This window comes from Tachypleus tridentatus, chromosome 2 (genome assembly GCF_004210375.1).
Source record: "Tachypleus tridentatus isolate NWPU-2018 chromosome 2, ASM421037v1, whole genome shotgun sequence".
Classification (NCBI taxonomy): Eukaryota; Metazoa; Arthropoda; class Merostomata; order Xiphosura; family Limulidae; genus Tachypleus; species Tachypleus tridentatus.
The window spans coordinates 109640863-109660840 of record NC_134826.1 but is presented as its reverse complement, the minus strand read 5'-3'; the positions used below and the strand labels follow the sequence as shown (position 1 = coordinate 109660840).

Sequence of the window (19978 nt, the reverse complement as noted above, 5' to 3'; positions counted from 1 at the left end):
TTTTAGATTATTATGCCAGCGTTTAAGTAAAGAAAAAGGTATGCAGTAAAGCATAAGTTGACTTAATTGTATTTCATCTGGAAGAGGTGGATTAAAGATTCGAGATTTTATCATTAGACAGTGTCAAAGGTTTAGCTGTTCAGTGAAAAGGATAGAACATTCTGCGATACGTAAAATTCACTTCTGTTATTCTCATGTAACACCATTTTTGACGGGTATAAGTACCACTGAATAACTAAATTAAACGACAGGTGATCAGTTCAAGGACATAAAATTTGTGTCTTGTAAGAAAAGTATTGAAAGATTCAACTTTAGTAAAGGAACAGTCGCTTTAGTATTAAGTCGTTGAACATTGATACTTCAACAGGTTGAAAAATTGTTTTTTTTTCCTGCATATTGAAGCTGATGATATTATTGGCAGATGTTTCTTCCAACTAGACCCTATTTTGTCCTTTCTGCCCGTCAGGCATTGGGCATAGTCCTACTAAGCTTTTAGACTGGCCATGAACGATTGCCATTCCAGATCCTAGACCTCATTGTTTTGGACTTTTTGCTGTTGAGACATAGAAAGTGTAATGTTTCAAACCTCATGCCTAGCTACACATGTTAAATTGAAGAATCATATGCGGAAAACAGTTGAGACAGCTCTAGAGAGTGTACTTTTCATTGTGTTGTAGAGCACGCTTTGAAAATATTTATAGCGAAGACGCTTCAAGAAGTGTACTGAGGTTATGTAGAGGTGGTATAAAAACAGAAGGAACACAGGCCAATAAGTACTTTGTCACATATCTCCATCTTTATATTTTAAAATCTTTTTATGTTTTAAAACATTAACGCCATTTTCTAGACATTATAAATACAATAATTATCATTAAGCATAATTTACATGTAATATGTGAGTTTGCTGAAGGCGAGTGCACTTTATCTGATGATTAATTCTAATAACGCATGGTTATTGTTTAAGATACAACGTTAAATAAAAGAAATATCTTGTTAAGTATTTTAAACAAGTGTAAATTTATTACAGTTATTTAAATTTCATGGGTTTCATGTTTTTTATATATATTTTAAGATATAACGATCCTCACTGATGAAAACAAAATAATAATATATTCCATTTTTCTTTTGTATGCTTCATTGAATATTATTGTTTGTAATATCTACATTACTTTTTGAGTCATTATTAAATTTTTGAAAATTATAATTTACATTTTTGGCTTAGTATAGAAACGTTGCAGTACTTACTGCAATTACAGCCGAAAATAATTCTAAAGAAATGGTATCGAATTATTGATTCACTCTAATTATAGGTTTTGATTTTCCGTTGAACTGATTATGAATTAAATACTTTGAGCTAGTTTGTAGTAACTTAACGGAAACAATCTCTTGTAGTTACTTTGTAGGTAGCTCTAGCTCTGATTTAAATAGACAGCTTTTCATATGATTGGTTTGACTGTTCACTTGTATGTAGTTTTTCTGTAGAATTCAAGATTGAAAACATCAACAACTAAACACCATAACATAGAAACACAAACTAATTTTTAAGATACGATAGAGCTAATTTGATCTCCACTCCTAGAAATGTGCCATATAAACGAAGACACAATCAAAGACGAAGGAAGAGTGCCAAGTTGTTTTATAAACTTTATTTTCTTTGTAGAAATAGTTATCAGAGAAACTGTTGTAAATGAATTTCAAAGTTAAAGTATAAGTCACTATTTAATTTCTATAAATGACATTATGCTATTGGATATTAACAGATAATCCTTAAATTAAGAACTATCAAAAGTCTAATTATGCTAATATTGACACAATTCTTGTATTAATCCGAAATTACGTTACTTGACATATATCTAAGACTGAGTTAACAAAACAAACCATGTGAATAAAACAAGGAAAACATCAGATGTCGTGAGATGTTATGTGCTTTTTTATGTATTTGATAACATTTATTATACAACGACTCTTAAGAAAATAAACATTTTAGCCGATTTGTTAGTTCACACCATGTAATAATTTGCTATTTCTATAAACAGCGTTAGTTATATTTGCATGATTACTATTTAATGTCTTCTAGCATACTTTATTAAAATATGTTTTTAAAAACTAATTGGTCTAAATGAAAAAAATCTGCTTTACCATTTGTGGACACAGGTTGGCTCTGTGTAGCATTGGATTTCATTGTTATTGAGATGGGTTTTGATCTGTGTTATATCAAAAAATGTTACCAACAGCTTAAGCGGCGGGTGCATTATAAGAGTGATATGTAAATTCCTTATCGTGTATAATGGAAAGTAGAGTGCTGTTAACTGGATATCGTCCCTTTGGTAAACAGTTCAGAATTAGACCGGCAACAAACAGCTTTAGTAACTTTGTCATAAATACAAAATACTTTATCATTTGTACTCAGTACTTTAAGTTGTTTGGATTAACGAAACGTTTACTTGTGTGAAGTGTCCAAGCACCAATACTCTACAATGCCCTGATTTTTATTATTTCAATTTCATGAACAGAATACTGAAACAGCTTTTTTGTGTCATCTTATGATTTATTTTCGTAAACAAAGAGGTATGCTAGTGTTTCTGCTGCACGTCTCAATTGGGCTGAATTTATGTGAGTATGAAAGAAGTATTCGACTCCATATGGAAGAGGGTATTTTCATTTGTGAAAATAGCTTTGTTTGTAGACAAGGCGATCATACGGATGTCACGATATAGGTTTTTGCAACGTAGGAATTGTTTCTGGAGTTGGAGATATAAAGCCAAGTTAAAATACAACCAATTCTAGGATATCACAAGTATAAGTTTTGAGGACGTGTAACACTTACTATTAAATTGATCATTAGAATGATTACCTTCTAGAGTATTGATTTAGCGATGATGTTATTACAGGTGTGTTTGTTGGTAAACACAGAGTGCCATCCGTACTCTGTCTATCGTAGGTATCAAAATCCGATTTTTAACGTTACAAAATTACAGACTTACCGTTAAGCCACCATAGGAATCTACTAAAAGAGAGAATTGGATGAAACTATTACACAATCTTTTTCATCATTAAGTTATGTCTTACATGAATTTAAAATAAGTTGGTATTTTTATTAAAAACAAATATTTACATGAATTTAAACAATGCTTCAAAAACATATATATTTCTAAAGACACAGAATCAAAGGATACTGGATGTACGATTGCAACCCCTCCTTCGTCTTCATTTAATGGTTTTTCAGTACCTTCACTAAACAAACTGTTCTAGCATGTTATCTTTGCATGCGTTATAGTCAAGGGAAGGAAAACATTCATGGAATAGTGGAAGTAACATGTTTTATTGTTTTCAGTTTATCATTCAAGGAATAGATATTACCAATATATTTAATATAAATACAATTCAGTTAATTTGATTATAAATATAATTATAGATTGACGCAAATAAATTTTAGTTTAAAGCTTTGTTTTTTTGAAACGACACATGAAATTGACCTTCTAACGGACATCAAAACCTAATGTGTTTGCATTATAAGCTTTCAGATTTACTGTTGTTCCACTTTGGGAGCTTAATACTGAAGATACCAATGAACTGTTTGTAAATTAAATATTTAAGATCAATAAAGTATTTATTAAAATAGGATAATAAAAACATATTTGTTTTATGAATGGCAGTTATTAAATAAGGAAATGAATTAGGAATAATAACCTAACAAACGGATCAACAAATCAAGTGAATGCTTGGACTTTATGATTCAAAGGATAAATAAAAAAAAACAAATTTTAGCTCCTATCAATAAATCTAAAAAGACTTTTTAGCGTATGTAAAAGTAAAGCCGGAGTATGTTGTTCTAATAATAAAATATTATAGGATGTTCAATCTATTTCGGAAAACCCTATAATAGAAAAACAATATTGTAAACTTGTTGGTTTTTATATCATACAATCACAATAGTTGAAAATGTGTACCATGAACTACATGCAAATTTTACAGTCTACACCTAGTTTCCTGCCAAGTGTTTCGCAACATTGTAGGGGGTGACTTTTGTAAAGACTTCTAAGTTACGTTGACGCAATTCGTCCTTACTCGCAATCTTAGTAGCATAAATTAAGTCCTTTATAAAGACCCAAATAAAAACATTTCAGAAAACAAAAAACATAAGCATAATGTCTAGAGAATGCGTGAGCCAGTTGATCGGGCCTCCACGCCCAGCTTATCAGCTGGGAACGTTTGCTCTTGTATGTTCTTTATATTGCACTTTCTAAGTCATATAAAGTTTATCAAAGTATTTGTAACTTACCTTGTGTGTAGATGGATCGTACTAACAACTGTCTCTGAATTTCTTATATTGTAGGGAATTTGAGCTTGGCACATCACAATAAGCATTTTATTTCCTCCTTCGTAGTCACTGTTTAGTACAGATTGAAATCCCATACCTCTCGGGCACCCACAGCTTACACATTTTTATTGGTATTGTAAACAAGCGGCGACATTAGATTAAACTTGCAACAAACTGTGTTCCTTTTTGTTAAGCATTTTTCCCGCTATGATGTTTCAAAACTTTTCAAAATTATTGGACACTGCATTTACAGCATAATATCAATGCATTATTATTGAATTGTGTTTATGTTTTATTCAGCGAAAAACTACACAATAGGCTATATGTGCTCCTCCACCATGAGGAATCGAACCTTGAATTTTAGCATTTTAAATTTGTAATCTCAACACTCACCCACTAGGGACAAATCATGTGCAATATCAACGTATCGTATCTGAACACAAACATGTGTCGTGGATAAAAACAAGCTACTACCGTATCATGTGTAGTATCAGAATGTATTCAAACTGGATATCCTCTGTTATCTCAAAGCAACGTTTAAATGCTTGACTTTTAGGATAATATATACACGTATCAAGCTGCAATGTATGGGATAATTTGTCTAGCAAACTGAAATATTAAAGAGTTGTTCAAAAAGTTATGATACATATATTTGTTAGATGAAAGTAGGTCAGTTGTAAGCCGTGTTTACAGGTTGACCATCATGTAAATATGTAATAAGATACTTATATTTAGTAATGAATCACTGTGATACAATAAGTTGTATTATAATTAAGGAAACATATACACATGGATCACGAGCAAGACGAATTTGTACTGTTATTACAGTCATAATAAATAATACGAGGTTGAATGTAGTTCGAGCTACTAGAAGCTATATTCAGTCAGCAATTTACTATAGCGATAGTGATAGATTTATGTGTTCAATTTTGCTATCAACAAACAACAATTATTTTGCGGTCACAGAAACCGAAGCAACATTGATGGGTTTTACAGTATTCATGTATGCAGTCAAATTGGCTATTAAACTGTCTTGTAGTCAACGGGAAGTGGCTTTGTAGTGTCTAGATGACGCTCTTCGAAATCGAGATTTTATTGGCTCTGTGCTCTCGAGGATGCTTTAGTAGTGTATGTTGAGAAGCTTATAACTATGTTATTTTCATAGAGGCCTCGAAGATCCAGCAGACCGTTAAACATAGTTATTGTGGTAATAAATGCTCCTCTTTTTTTATATACAAAGAAAGAGGATCTATAACAATGAAGTAAAAGTTTGTTCCACATTTCACTCAAGTTTGAAATGTTCTCGAGCTACAAAAATCACCAAACTAAGCCATTGTTATGATTAAACAAAACGTGCATAATCGAAAAAGGATACATATATACGGATAGTTTATTAATAATGTCAAGTGACGTATTAATTTTAAGCTCCTAAAATGAGGTAGAACGCTTAAAAGTTACGCACTTTTACAGCGGTTATTGTCCAAGTGCAATGTTTCTATTTATACAGGTTTTAGCTATATAAAAAAAGACATTTTTTGGGCTGAATTAAGGATCAGAAGTTGAAAGCTTTCACATACAAAAGCAAAATTATTATAGCTACATCCCAAAAACTATGTCATAAATGACTGTGGCTGTTCTGGTGATTATTACAGATGGTTAGTGACTATGGTTACCTATAGGCAGCGGATAAGTCAAAGCAACCTTGTAAAACAATGACTGGTTTTCTGGAGATTTTTATATTATAAAAGGATGCTGTTAAAATGATTAACTGCATACACCATAACACCCTCGTAAAACTTGATAATTGTCTGTTCTGATGCAATCACTCACTTTTATTTATAATATATAGGAAATCCTTGAAGTAATTAGGTGGGATTAATTACATACGGTATATGAGATGTTACTTCATTACAACTCTTCCTCCAGGAGAGGAGCATGTGCACTCGAGAGCGTTATAAGTAACTAGTTAAAACGTTTCATTTTTAATATTATGACCATATACATTGAATCCCCGCTGGGTTAACGACAGCCAATAGTTTTTATGCTGCCATGAATACGAGTGGCTAGAAAACTACCCATGTGACTTTAAACTTGTCCTTTGCAAACACTATATCGGTGACTCTTTTTTTTTTATTATTTCGACACTAGAGTTACATTTCCGAATTCGTTTCTTACCTTAATTCCCAACATCTCAATATGAAGTTCACATCCGAAGTTGATATTGACATTTCTGAGCTCTGCAATCGAGACTTCTCGCTTTTTTTCCTTTGTTTTCTGACAGAGTGTAATGACCTTAGTCTCTGAAGCCAAATGAGCTAAAATACAACAACATTATGATCGATGGCGTTATAATGAGACAATACTGTAAGTTCCTCTGATGTTTTTGTGACTTATGCGTTAATAAAGGCATACGCCCAAAATTTGTCTGTTGCTCAGATACCGTAGTTTAGAAAACGTATATGAAAACCCAATTAAGTTCCTATGGAACCTATTAATTCAAGAATCAAATGGTTAACCGTAACAAAATAAAGAAGTTAAAGAACCGTTTGTTTTTTTGAAAGTTGTTATAAGTCATGATATTACAGATTTGAAATATTAGTCCTACCACTCTTCTGCCGACCAGATGAATGCCAGCAGCAACCAACTGCCACAAGGGCTTTGTCCAAGTCTACGAGCCAACTAATGGAATTGCTTGTCTATATGATGTCCACAGCTAAAAGTATTCAGTAACCTCGTATCTTGAACTCTGAACTCTTCGGTCCGCACACTAGCACATTAACCATCAACCTACAAACGACTTTAATATTTCAAAAACATTCTTCAATGATTTCAGATTGTCAAAAAATGTATGTATTATTGTGTTGCAGTGAGATAAAACTCTTGTCTTATGCCGTTTTACAATAAATATGTGAGTTGTAACAGACTCTTACAAATGGTATTAAGACCAAAAAGTAGTTTAAGAGAAAAATATTTAGTTATAACCGTCTGAGCATTTAGTTGAACACAATATATATCTCTAATAACATAGGCAACGCATAATGTTTGTCAAACGGCATACGGATCATGCTAAATTGTATATAACATATCCTTAGCTTACAACCATACTGAACAGCTCAAAAAAATTAAAATAACGAGTACGTTTTCTTACATAATTTATCTCAGTGTTCCAAATGTGATAATATAGTTTTATTTTTCTAGATAATTTGCCTTCTTTTTAGTTCCATTTGTATGCATTTTTAATGTGTGATGAAGGGTAAAATACGGAAAAATAAAATTTTTAAAAATGACCAATATCACCAAAACTTATATCCCATATGAAACAATACTTTAAGCAGTTTACATGCGCTTATTTAAGAAATGTTTGAAACATTCAATATCTAGTGTGACCTCTACGGGTTGTGACACACTCCTGACACCAATTTGGTACACTTCGAATCAGTCTATCGATGTTATCTTGGGGTATGGCAGCCTACTCGTCTATCAGGGCTTATCGGTGTTCTTGTGCATTCTGAGGAGGGTGCTGGCGTTCAACAACACGCCTAGACAACACATCCCAACAAAACTTTAATCGGATTTAAATCTGGATATCTGGCGGGCCACTCAAAAGTCTCTTTTCCTTCCTCGTCAAGGAAGCCCATACTCAGTTTGGCGACGTGGGCTCGCGCGTTAACCTTCCTGAAAATGAACCCATAGCTAACAGCACCGGCAAAAAGACCTCACAATGGGTTCCAGAATTTTGTTTCTATATCGTCGTGCGTTCAGAGCACCCTTGTCGAGTTTGAGTAAGTCCGTGCGGCCACCCAGGCACATGCCTGCCCAGACAATTACAGAACCTCCTCCATAAGCGTCGACTTGCACAATGTTACAGGTGGAAAATCGCTCTCCTCGGCGTCTCCATACTCTCACACGTTCATCACCACCAGACACAGTGAACCTGCTCTCGTCTGTCCAGAGCACGGTGGCCCATTGACGAAGTTCCCAGTCAAGTGCTGACGAGCGAACTCTAACCTGGCTGCACGGTGTTCGCGCTCTTAGAATATCGCCTCTTGCAGGCCGTCTGACTCTAAGGTGTCTTTCGTGTAGACGATTGCAAACAGTTTGGGTCGACACACGGGTTCCAGTGAAATGCTGAAGGTAATTTAACAGTGACCGAGCCGTAACTAACTTGTCCCGCAGATCAGTAGTCACGATGTAGCAGTCCTCTTTGGCTGTTGTGCAGCGATGACGGCCTTGACCTGGTCTCTTGCCATAAGCGTTCGTCACCTGGTAGCGTCGCCAAAGTCGATTAATGACAGTTGATGACACAGAGATGCGTTGTGCCACCCTCCTTTGGGTCTGGCCATCCTCCAGCATCTGGACCGCCCTGGCCACTTCGTTCTCTGTCAGATGGCGCCTGACTGCTTCGGTACACTAGATGAAGGTAAACATTGACATGACGAGCCGCAAAAGATCCATGTTGGTGTTTGTTGCGAGATTAATAAGGAATGCATAGTTTCACGTAACAGCCTTATATAGGGTAACTTCAGTTGTATTCTCCTTGAAAGAGGTGAGTTTCATTTGAGTTGCTTCAAACTTCACCCGTAAGCTTAAAAATATATACTTGTAGACGAACGGACATGTTTTTGATACATAAATTTAGTTATGACAAAAATATACTGAAATATGTACTTCTTCCCTTAGTTTTTTTGAGTAGTATATATATATATATATTAAATTTCTGTAAGTCAGATTGAGACAACCTTGGTATTACTCTTTATGTAAAACATACGTGTCTGTGGGGTTTAGTTTATGCAATATTTAGATGTAGTTACTGTTTTCTTTTGTTTGTTTTTTTCTTTCTGCAACGATTCAAGTTAGTGTGTTAAAAAGGTTCGTGTGTTTTGGCTAATTTCAAGCGATGAGAGATAATGTTAACTCAAGTTTAAGAGTAGATTACCAATTCTCTTTATATTTGCTGATATATTTACTCTTTTAGTTTTAAAAGTGCTTTTTCTATAGTCAATTTGTGTATTTTCTTTATTATATAATACTATTTAACACTTCTACACAAGTAGAAAAAATTTATTTGTTTTTAATCGAAAATATTTTCTGGATCTCGTTATGGGACAATAGCAAATGTAATCCGACTGGTTTATATTAAAATACAAAAACTAAAAAGTTATAAAAGAACAGCTTACTTAACACTATTTTTATATCAACTGTACTTTTTTATATGCAAAAACGGCTCGTTTGGGTTGAGAAAATATTTTACATAGAAGAGCGAACAACGTTTCGACCTTGTTCGCTCTTCTATGTAAAATATTTTCTCAACCCAAACGAGCCGTTTTTGCATATAAATTTCTCAACAAGTGGGTTTCTCGACATCACCAACTGTACTTTTGTTCTCGTTGATTTGATGTGCGACAATATCTTGTAATGTATCTTCACTACTGAAAAGATTTGACTGCACTTCTCTTCTTCGTACCTTAGAAACTAATGTAAAATTAACTGTTTTGTGCTAAATGGAATATAAAGGTGAAAAAAAAAGAAAACGTTATTCAGTTACCTTTAATTTTATTTGTGGATTAATCGTTAAAACAGGAAGGACTTTAAGACAACCAAGAACTAAAGAAGTTTTTGGTTGATCCGAAAATCATCGTCTTCAAGAACAAGTGGCAGTTCAAGAGGTGACTCGTGTGTCTTTGTTCAGTAAGTTAAAGGGACTTCGGTACCACTTAATAGTGCATTCTTTCAAGACAGGATTTACTTATATTTTTGAAAATGTCATGTAATGCATCAAAACACATACCAGTTTGAATTTTATCGTCGGAAGACGATACAAAACGTATTTATGGAACTCATTTCTAAGGCACTTGTCAGGATATGCAAAGTATTAAACATATGTATATGTACGTGTATAATTGCTAATATTAGTAAGGAAATATATAAACGCACACACATATCTATACAGATACTTCTATATGTGAAAAGTATGATCGAAATGCCACTTAAATCGCCAAGTCTACTAAAACATTATCATAGTAAAGATAAAATACTTTAATAATAGGATACGTGATATGCTAGGTAATAGATATTGCATGAGTTCGGAGGATAAATAGTATTATTGCTACGATCTATACGCTTCAGAATCCCCTTGAAGAATACTGCATATTGAAAATTTTGTTGAGGTTCGCTAGCTTCTGGAGAAAAGTAGTATTCTACAAAGTTGATTTAACTTGAATGAATAAACTGAAATAAACCTAAACAATAAACCAAATCTTTTTCACAGCAAAACTGAATGGAGAAAGTTTTAACTTGCACTTTATTTCCGAGATCTGTCAAATTAATAACTTATAATACTTACTTAGTAGATTAAAAATTTAAATAACGAACCTCATTAACTGCAACCTTAAAATAAAATATTTGAAACTTGTACTCAAATAACTTTGTAAACATACATATAATACTTTTTAATGGAGATAATTTAGAATAATGTACTGCATTTTAATACAAGATAAATTACTCATATTGCTTCGAACAGTTCATTGTGGTTCTTAAATAACATGTTATATCTATAATTGAGAACAGATTTTTATGAGTGTACTTACCATCGTTGTACTCCTATAGTTGACAACACATTAATCTTACGCAAAATTATATACTTTAATGCTGTGGATAATGTACCTGATCAGTTTGTAATATTATCATAAACTTGAAAACTTTTTGATATACTCCCTATTGCTGAAAACTGATTTATGAAAATAATGTTTAAATAAATATACACAAATAATGTACAATATTAGCGTTAAAAAGACCTACGACAACGTGTTTTTCAAATAACAGAAATTGCTTTTCTTTTGTTTTTTCATTATACAAAGAAGCAATACATAATACATACGACGGCAGAAATATCTTGTTTCCTAGGGTAAGGAGACTGTCGAAATTGTATATCTGTTATACAACGTGAGAATGATTACTGCTTCTGACAGAGTAACGCTTTGTCAGGCAGCTCTGGCTCACAAATATCAAAGTTCACAAGGGTTTAAAAGCCAGAACGCTCATAATAGTGCTAAATGAAAAAGATACTGCAGATCCAAATCTCTCGTAAGAGTCATTCTGTCAAGGAAATCGTAAATAAGACAACAAGCGATAAAAGATTGTGTACTAACTAATTTTAAGAGTTAAAAAGAGTGAAGACCTAAAAATGTTTTTGTTTTGATTTTCTTACATTTTTAAACATTTTCCAATATATATTTTAGCACGTTACAAGCTACAACCACCTTTATAAATTACAGCTACTTCCCATAAACGATTTTTCTCTGAACAGAACGTTCGTTGTCATAAAAAAATTGTTAATTTCTTTTATTTTGTGTTTCAGCCCTCGAATTTTGTGTTATTATAATATATGCAAGTGTCGAGATGCAGTTTAGTTTGGAGGAATTGTAACATGATCTCGGTTTTCACCAGCTAGAATATCTCAATGCTATGTTGCTGTGCCCATAGGTGTGAGCTAAAGTGTTGTTCCCATGCTTGGAAAGGAAAACAAAATCTACGGAAGTGTAAAAGGATGACCAAATAAAGTAACTAAAGTAGGAAATATCTGCTTTCTGATCATAAAAGCTCGTCAAGATCATTTCGAGGAAACACAAAAGCTCTGGTGTGATCTTCAAAATGTATCTTTAATTCTTCTGTCAACCCAAACCATAGTAGACTGAAGGAAATTGGTTTTGGAAAAGACTGAATTAGAATTCCGTTGCCCAGTGTTACAGCAAAGTGGTCGAAATAGCCTCAAGACCAGCTGTCCAGGAACATGTGATGCTGAACAGTAATGTCCTTAACAGATTAGTTCACGTTTTGTTATGACTTGACAGACCATCGAGATAAAATGAGAAACGACTTTGGATATACTGTCATAGCTTTAACATACGACCCGACCGTTTAACTGGTATAACTATCATCAGCTTCGCTCTATGTGTCCTAGGAGTACTCCTTACCAGCTGTCATTCGCACTGAGATCATATCAGGGAAGTATTCCCTCAGATGACGATTATTGTTTATATGTAGTGACCAACTCCCAACATGAACCGAATCCAACGTATCTTAAACTTTTTCTAATGAGTTAGTAGAAGAAGTTGTGGGGAATAGGTGCCCCTTCTACAGATCCCTAAGCAGAGGCTCATTAGGACCACGCAGTGACAATGTCAAACAATGATTAATGGTTTGGAATCATTAGCACTCGATAAAACTTATTTCATTATTATTCTTTCTGATCAATTTATAAGCTCTCCATATACCTAAAATATTTCGCTTCGTGAATGTCCACTTCCTGGTTTTACTGTATAAGTGTGTGCTGGGAAAACTGAGTGCATTGTATATGTTTTGTGAACAAGTAAAATAAAAAAAATACCCAACTATAAGATGGTTACTAGTTATGCATCACTAAATTATAGAGAAACACGTTCATAATTTTCGCCTGACATTTATTTCATGAAATATTAACTCAAGTTGCTGAACTGTAAAGAACAAATAATATTTGCATTATGTCTCGCATGTTCAGGAGATATAATTTAAGCATACCGCATGAGAAAAGAAAGGAAAAAAAAAAAAAGAGATGAAAGATGCAACGTAAGCTGACACGTTTATCAAACGAAAACATTACTGAAATGACGAACTCAACTTTTGTCGTATAGAGCTCTTAGACAAAGAAAAATCTGTCTCATATTAGTTCAAATGATAAAAAAGTGATAACTATTCTATAAACTATGCTATGAACATTTACTACTCTGTGATAGTCAAGTATTTTTTTAAGTAGCAGCTTCGCCTGAGAACAATATTTAGCCTTGAATATTAGCTGCAAATAAGTACCTTATACATGAAATATACCACATAAATAACGACTTTAATGTCTTATTATTAGCAGAATTGAAAATTACGAAACAGAGTAGCATTTTCAGTCAACATTTATTTTATTTGTTCATCAGTATGCTGAAGGCAATCGAGATTTAAACCTGACATGCACATCTGTAGTTATTTATATGTGTGATAAAACATTTGTTACAATATCTTGCATGTAAGTGCGTGTAGTTCCAACTGTATCTTGAACACATTCACACGACACATAGAAGATACAAGCAGACGTGTTCATGTGACGTGTGTATGTGTGTCACTTTCATTGTTTTATGGAATAAATTTAAGTTATTGCTTCTTTTTATTAAACTGGTTGATACTTAGAAAATACAGAGTACAATTTCTAGTATTACTCATGACGAATAATGCCTATTTAACATACCTTAAACAAATATTACTTGAAATATTGATTGTAAATAATTAAAAAAATGAAATCATCCTCATTACAAGTCATAATTTTATGATTATCTCGTATAAATGTCATATTTGTCACACAAAGCTATTCGCTAGTGTTCAACTTATTACAGTACTATTTGGCTTCTTACATAAGGTCGTTCTATAAGTTATATCATATTTATTACACAAACTAGTCGGCTAATATGGCATCATTCATTACGTACGGTTAGGTTGTGAGACTATGTAGCTGATTACCTTTGTTACAAAAATATTTGTATTTATCTGCATCTGTATTTATATTTTAACCTGAGCAGAACTCTTGCGAATATGATTTAGATCAGAGGTCCTGAAGTTCAGGTATAGCCGTACTAAACGTTCAACTACAAACTAGAGAAAATAAACCATGTGAATAGTGCCCGGCACTACAAGGGCTGTAAACCGAATAGCGGCAACAGCTGTCAATCTTAGAACGTATCCACAGCTGAAATGTGGAGTGGTACTCAACAACACAGCGGCGTGAGCATATAGACCATAGACTTTTCATTCCTTAGCCCAAAACGCCCAGATTGCTAGTACGTATCCTCTCTATTGCATAAAAATGATCCTCTATAATCAGTTTCATTATATAAAATCATTCTGTATAATATTCCCATCACATAAAATCATTCTCTATAATATTATCATCACATAAAATCATTCTCTATAATATTATCATCACATAAAATCATCGGTCATATTTCCCTTAAACCTCACTTTTTCATCTTCTGGTGAAAAAATTACAGATAGAACATTGCGCTTGACTTAGTCAAAGATCCGTATGTTACTCAAAAAATGCGTGCAGTGTGTTAGTCAGCATCAACTGAAACTAGTAAACATATATCTTTTATAAATAAAGACTTAATAATTTTGTTTAGTCTTTGCTTTCAGTTGTTCCTGTCTTTAATGACAAGATATATGATTTCGAAATGATAGTAAAGTTTGAAGTGTTACTAATTTCATCTCTCGCTTGAATTGCTACTAAACTGAGCTGACACTTTTTACTTTATATCGTACAATGGTTTAATTACTGCAGCTGTATCCTGATGTTTCTGTTATCATGTAGCAACAATTTTATCATATATGCGTCAGTTTTCTAACGTCACACGACTGGTACAACGGAATCACACAAGTTAACCGGATATATTGATGGATTTTAAATCAGCAAATGCTAAAGTGTTCTTCTTTTTGTTTCCTCTTTTATAAATATAGATGATGTTTTTCATAACAAAAAGTCCAAAATTCACACTCTTATGAACCTAAAAGCAAACTTGGAATGTCTTGATATGACTAGTAAGTAGAAAAGTTTCACATTTCAAATATATAAATGTATTTAAATAAGTATCTGTTTTGTTTTGAAAAAGACAACATTAAATTTTACTAATCTTATTATAACACTTAAAAGTCTTCATTAATGAAATTAGTGTCTGTTTTAATAAATAGCATTCTTGGCTGCAACGAACGATAGTATGTATTGACCGTTACTAGGACAGAACTATTTTCAGTATAATTTTTTATTTTGAGAATATTATAATGGTACAAATTAGCTCTATTGATATTCTACAATGCTAAAAACCACAATCCCCACATAATGTTTGAAATTTTAAGCCGAAAAGTAATTAATTTAAGTGCGCATAAACTAATAAACTTTGACCTATGTAAACAAACATTTTGGTTTCGTAAGAGAACTTCGTCTGAGAATTAATCTGACAACAATTACAATAGTGAGGTTTAATTTACTGTGAAAAGTGCTAAGTTAGATAAGCACAGACAAGAAAGTAGAGTTATGTATGAAATGTCTGTGAAACATAAATCCTAGTTATATAAACTCAGTTCTCTTCATAAGTTACATAATTTTGTTGTTAAACATGTTATTCGCAGTGCATTATGCTTACCATCAAATGTATTTTCGATATCGTACAAAACTTACAAAAAAATGTCTGCAAAAATAACTAGAGATTGGACCAAAATCATTTGAAGATTAAATGTATGGGCGCAACAGTTTTGCTTGTTTGTTTGTTTTTATCTTGATATGAATATGTATCGGAAACTAAGAAGAAAGAACGGGGGAGCACTATATTTCAGTAATTCCCTAATCGACTTGAATGCACTTTATTTCATGTTTCCAAAAATTTAATACCCCAATTTTCTTTACATTAATTAATATTTTCATCTTTCGTATAGGATGTTAGTAATTTATACAAAGTTGTTGCTCTTTTGAAACTAATCGGATTCCTGACATACGGAAAAGAGCGTGACATTGATCTGAGCTTATTGCTGATTTTGTCTTGATGTGGTCGATGAATGACTTTTGTATATACGTCACCAAGTGTTGTGAGTTATAGACTATTGACGTCAGCAATTTGTGTGTGATCAGGCTCATAAAGATTGATTCAATTCTTGATTATATTGTGTGTTCATGAAAGAGCTTCATAAATACAAACTACAAAATAAAAAGACATACAACGTAAGAAACTATTTTTATCTTTTTTCTGGAGGAAATTAAATTTATCAATCAATTCGTTCAACTTCAAACGCATTTTAAACCCTGTTACAAAATACAGTTCTTACTACCTTGAACGAACATATACGATACTAATGTCACCATCGTTCATTTCATTATCATATGATCGACATTGATCTAATGAATAAAGGATTCGACATCCAGTCTGTGATGGTTTAACGATAAACCATATAGTATAATCTGATTTTAACTAAACTGCAGTTGGCTTGAAGTGATTAAAATTAATGTTTTCTGTTCTAGATTGTATTAACAAATCTCCATTATATCTCTACTATTTTAAAGATATTTCAATAGTTGTTTGTTTCTTTTTATAAATTACATCGAGTGTCATGTAGCGGTAACACATTTTTCTAAGCTCCTTTCGGTTGTATCTGGTTTACTAATTATTTTTTAGAATTTACAGTTTGTACTGAATACTATCTGAACTCATCTGGTTTTTAATCTTCAATTGGTTTTAAGTGATTTACTAAAAATCATTCGGTTCTTACTTATTAGCAACTCATACATATTCTAAAAGTGATCAGCCTTCAATGAAGTGAAAAATAGTTAAATATTAATGAGACTTGACAAATGTGTCAGTGACGTTTATATACTTTATTAAACTTAGTGTAAAACGGATTTTTCACCAGACAAACATGAGGGAAAAGGAGAAGGTTGGCATTAATAACACTGGGGAACACTCATTTTGTTGCATTTAAAAAAAGACCTTTCTATAGTCAATTTGAGTGTGTTGATTTCAAATCTGAAGTCGGTTTTTGTCTGCAAGCTACAGATTTTATGCAATTTGACATTTATCGTCCAATGAAGGCAAGCCTTTGAAAACTGGAACAGGAACTTCTTCCGAGTGCGAAGCAGGCCGAATAGCTGAGAGAATGTTCGGATACGTAATCTTATGTCGGTTTTTCTTCTCAACACCCGTTGTGTTTACCATGCAGAAATAACAGTCAGTTACATGGTTGGTTCGCGCCAAATCATTGGAACACCAAAAGGCAGACCATTGCGTTTTCCTTTGGTCCAGTCTCGAAGCATTTCCTCACAATTGTGGCACACAACATGAGGAGCCCATTGCTTGTCTTGATCACCAAGATGAACTTCAAAATATGCCTTGTAGGCACGCTTGACGAACGAGGATATGTTACGTCTCTGACGATTGAGTGTGTAGCATCCACATATGTAGCAGAAGGCATCAGGCTTGTTTCTGCAATGATATCTATTTTTGGAAGCCATGTTTGATCTGAAACAAAAGAAGAATGATCAAAATATTAGAAGCTATCTATATATATGGACGTGAAAATGCTTATACATGGTTTACGCAAGTTCACATTTGTACAATTTCATTAACCTCAAATTCCATACAAACTAGAGCTTGTAGAGAAAAACTAATTTCAGATTTGAAATCAGCGCCTAAAACTCCTTCAGAATCAGTTAAAATATCCAATGCAACTCAAAGTTACTGAAAAAGTGTTCCCCAGTGTAATACTTGTTCAACACATGCTCTAGGTAGCAACATTTGAAGTTTATTGTTCTGATCGAGCAACCTTCCTATAGTATAACATCGATTCTTATTTTAACAAGAGTGAGGGCAAACTGCCCTGTAAAGTTTAAATTATTATCTGAAAAAGCCGAATTTCAGATTAAGAAAGATTCGAATCTCCAACTTCGTTTAGAAGATATGGATTTTGATCAATAAGCATGTCCAAAATATACTTGAGTAAGGAAGCACATTATACTAATATAATGATAAGTTGGTAAACAACAGTTTATAAGAATAATGAAATGATTAATTTTGGGAAGTCATGTGGTAAAACCTCCTCAAAATAAGTTACTTCGTTATGCTTACTACTTGTTGATTACTAACTTATTATTACTTTCTAAGAATCTCAGTTTTCACTATACGGATGTAATTTCTAAAGACTCTTGGTTCTGTTTCTTATAACTTGACTTTGTTGAGAGTATGAATTTCAAGTGGTTTAATAGATTATTTGATAATTACACAAAACCTATCTTACGACATTCAAGATGGAACGATTACTCAACTGAATCATTTTCTAACCTGTAAACAGAGTCGCAGAAAAGTCGTCCGATCTGAATTTTCACATCTTCAGAAATTCTTACTTTCTACACTGTAGGCCTGGTATGGCCAAATGGTCAGGATGCTCAACTCGCAATTTGCGGGTAACAGGTTCAAAACTCCGTTCCAACAAACACTCTCACAGTTTCAGATGTAGGAGCATTATATTGTACTGTCATTTATAGTATTTTCTGTTAAAAGAGTAGCCCAAGAGTTGGCAGCGAATGGTGATAACTAGCTGCTGTTAAGCCCCCCAGTGGCTTAGCGGTATGTTTGCGATCTTACAACGCTAAAAACCGGGTTTCGATACTCGTGGTGGGCAGAGCACAGATAGCCTATTGTGTAGCTTTGTGCTTAATCCAAAAACAACAAAACAACAACAACAGGTGCTGTTTCTCTAGTCTTACACTGCTAAATTAAAGAAGAGTAGTGCAGATAGCCCTCTTATATTTTTGCGCGAAATTAAAACAATCGTATAGCCTACTGTTTTTAATAATATTTCTGTATTAATACCAAAATTACAAGAAACTGGGTTTCAATATCCATGGTGGGCATAGCACCGATAGCCCATTTTGCAGCTTTGTACTAATTACAAAGAAACAAACAAACCAAAGTTACATGAAATATATACCCCATATAAATATTTCTTCTTTTTAACAAAACATAATGTTAAGTTATGCTTTATATACGATGAACTAACGTTATAATAACTAAACAGTCCGTTTTAGATAAGATCATTATATTTATCTAATAGTATACCACAGAAAATATCAATTTACCAGACATTTGCATACACTTAACATACACATATATTAATTTCATTGATTAAAGTAGAATAAGCAACGTCTTAGATTGATCAAAGTTGGTTAAGAATAAATAAACATATACTTTTTAAATTATTTTAGTAATGTATGGTTTTAACTTCAGCTATTTTACTTCAACCAAAGTTAGATTTTTCTGTGAAATAGCTACAATATTTGTTCACGTTAAACTGTTTTTTCAAATCACAATTGAGTGTAAAGCGTTTGATGGTGTTTGAAATTTTATTCTTATCACTAAAATCCAAACGCTGTGCGCTATATTGAACTAGTTTTGAAAAACCATTCATTAATTTCCACTAACCTTTGCTGCAAACTTTATATTGAAGTTTCTGTTACACTGAAGCAACAACTTTTTCAGGGCTTTTGTCGATTTTCTTACGTCACCAAGCAGCCTAACCGGATCATGCGAGTCGGCCGGATATATTGATTGATTGTTAATCTTTGAATACTGAATTGCTCTTCTGTTCACTACCTCTTAAGATAAAAGTTGAGGCTGATTTTCTTAATAAAAATAATTCATGCATCCATTTGTGATTCGAGAAGTTTACTTAGAACTGGTAATACGTATTTTAACGTTAGTCATTCTACTCGAATGTATTCAGAGAAGAAAGTGCAAAAAGCGCAAGTTTTGTTTTTCTGTTTACTACAGTCACCTTCACATAATTGAATCCGACAGCCTATATATTTTATTGACTAAACCAACAATTTTTGGTTTTGTCTCTTTCTCAGTGAAATAATAAACTTTAAAAAGTTGACACTATTCATGTTTATCAAAATTCAAATTTCGAGGCTATGTTCTAGTGCATATTTCCAAAGAAAACGACCCTGTATTAGTATAGGAATGATTGATAAGATAAAAAAAGCAAAATATAACAGTGCATATATGTAAAAATAAACTTTAGAAATGATATTATAGAATCCAA

The 19978-nt window shown here is 32.9% G+C and overlaps 1 protein-coding gene across 2 annotated transcripts in view; it reads left to right on the top strand.

Annotated features, from left to right (window-relative positions):
• The window catches only part of LOC143244822 (uncharacterized), a 171108-nt gene that overhangs the window by 45089 nt on the left and 106041 nt on the right, over positions 1 to 19978 (top strand). The window lies entirely within an intron of this gene.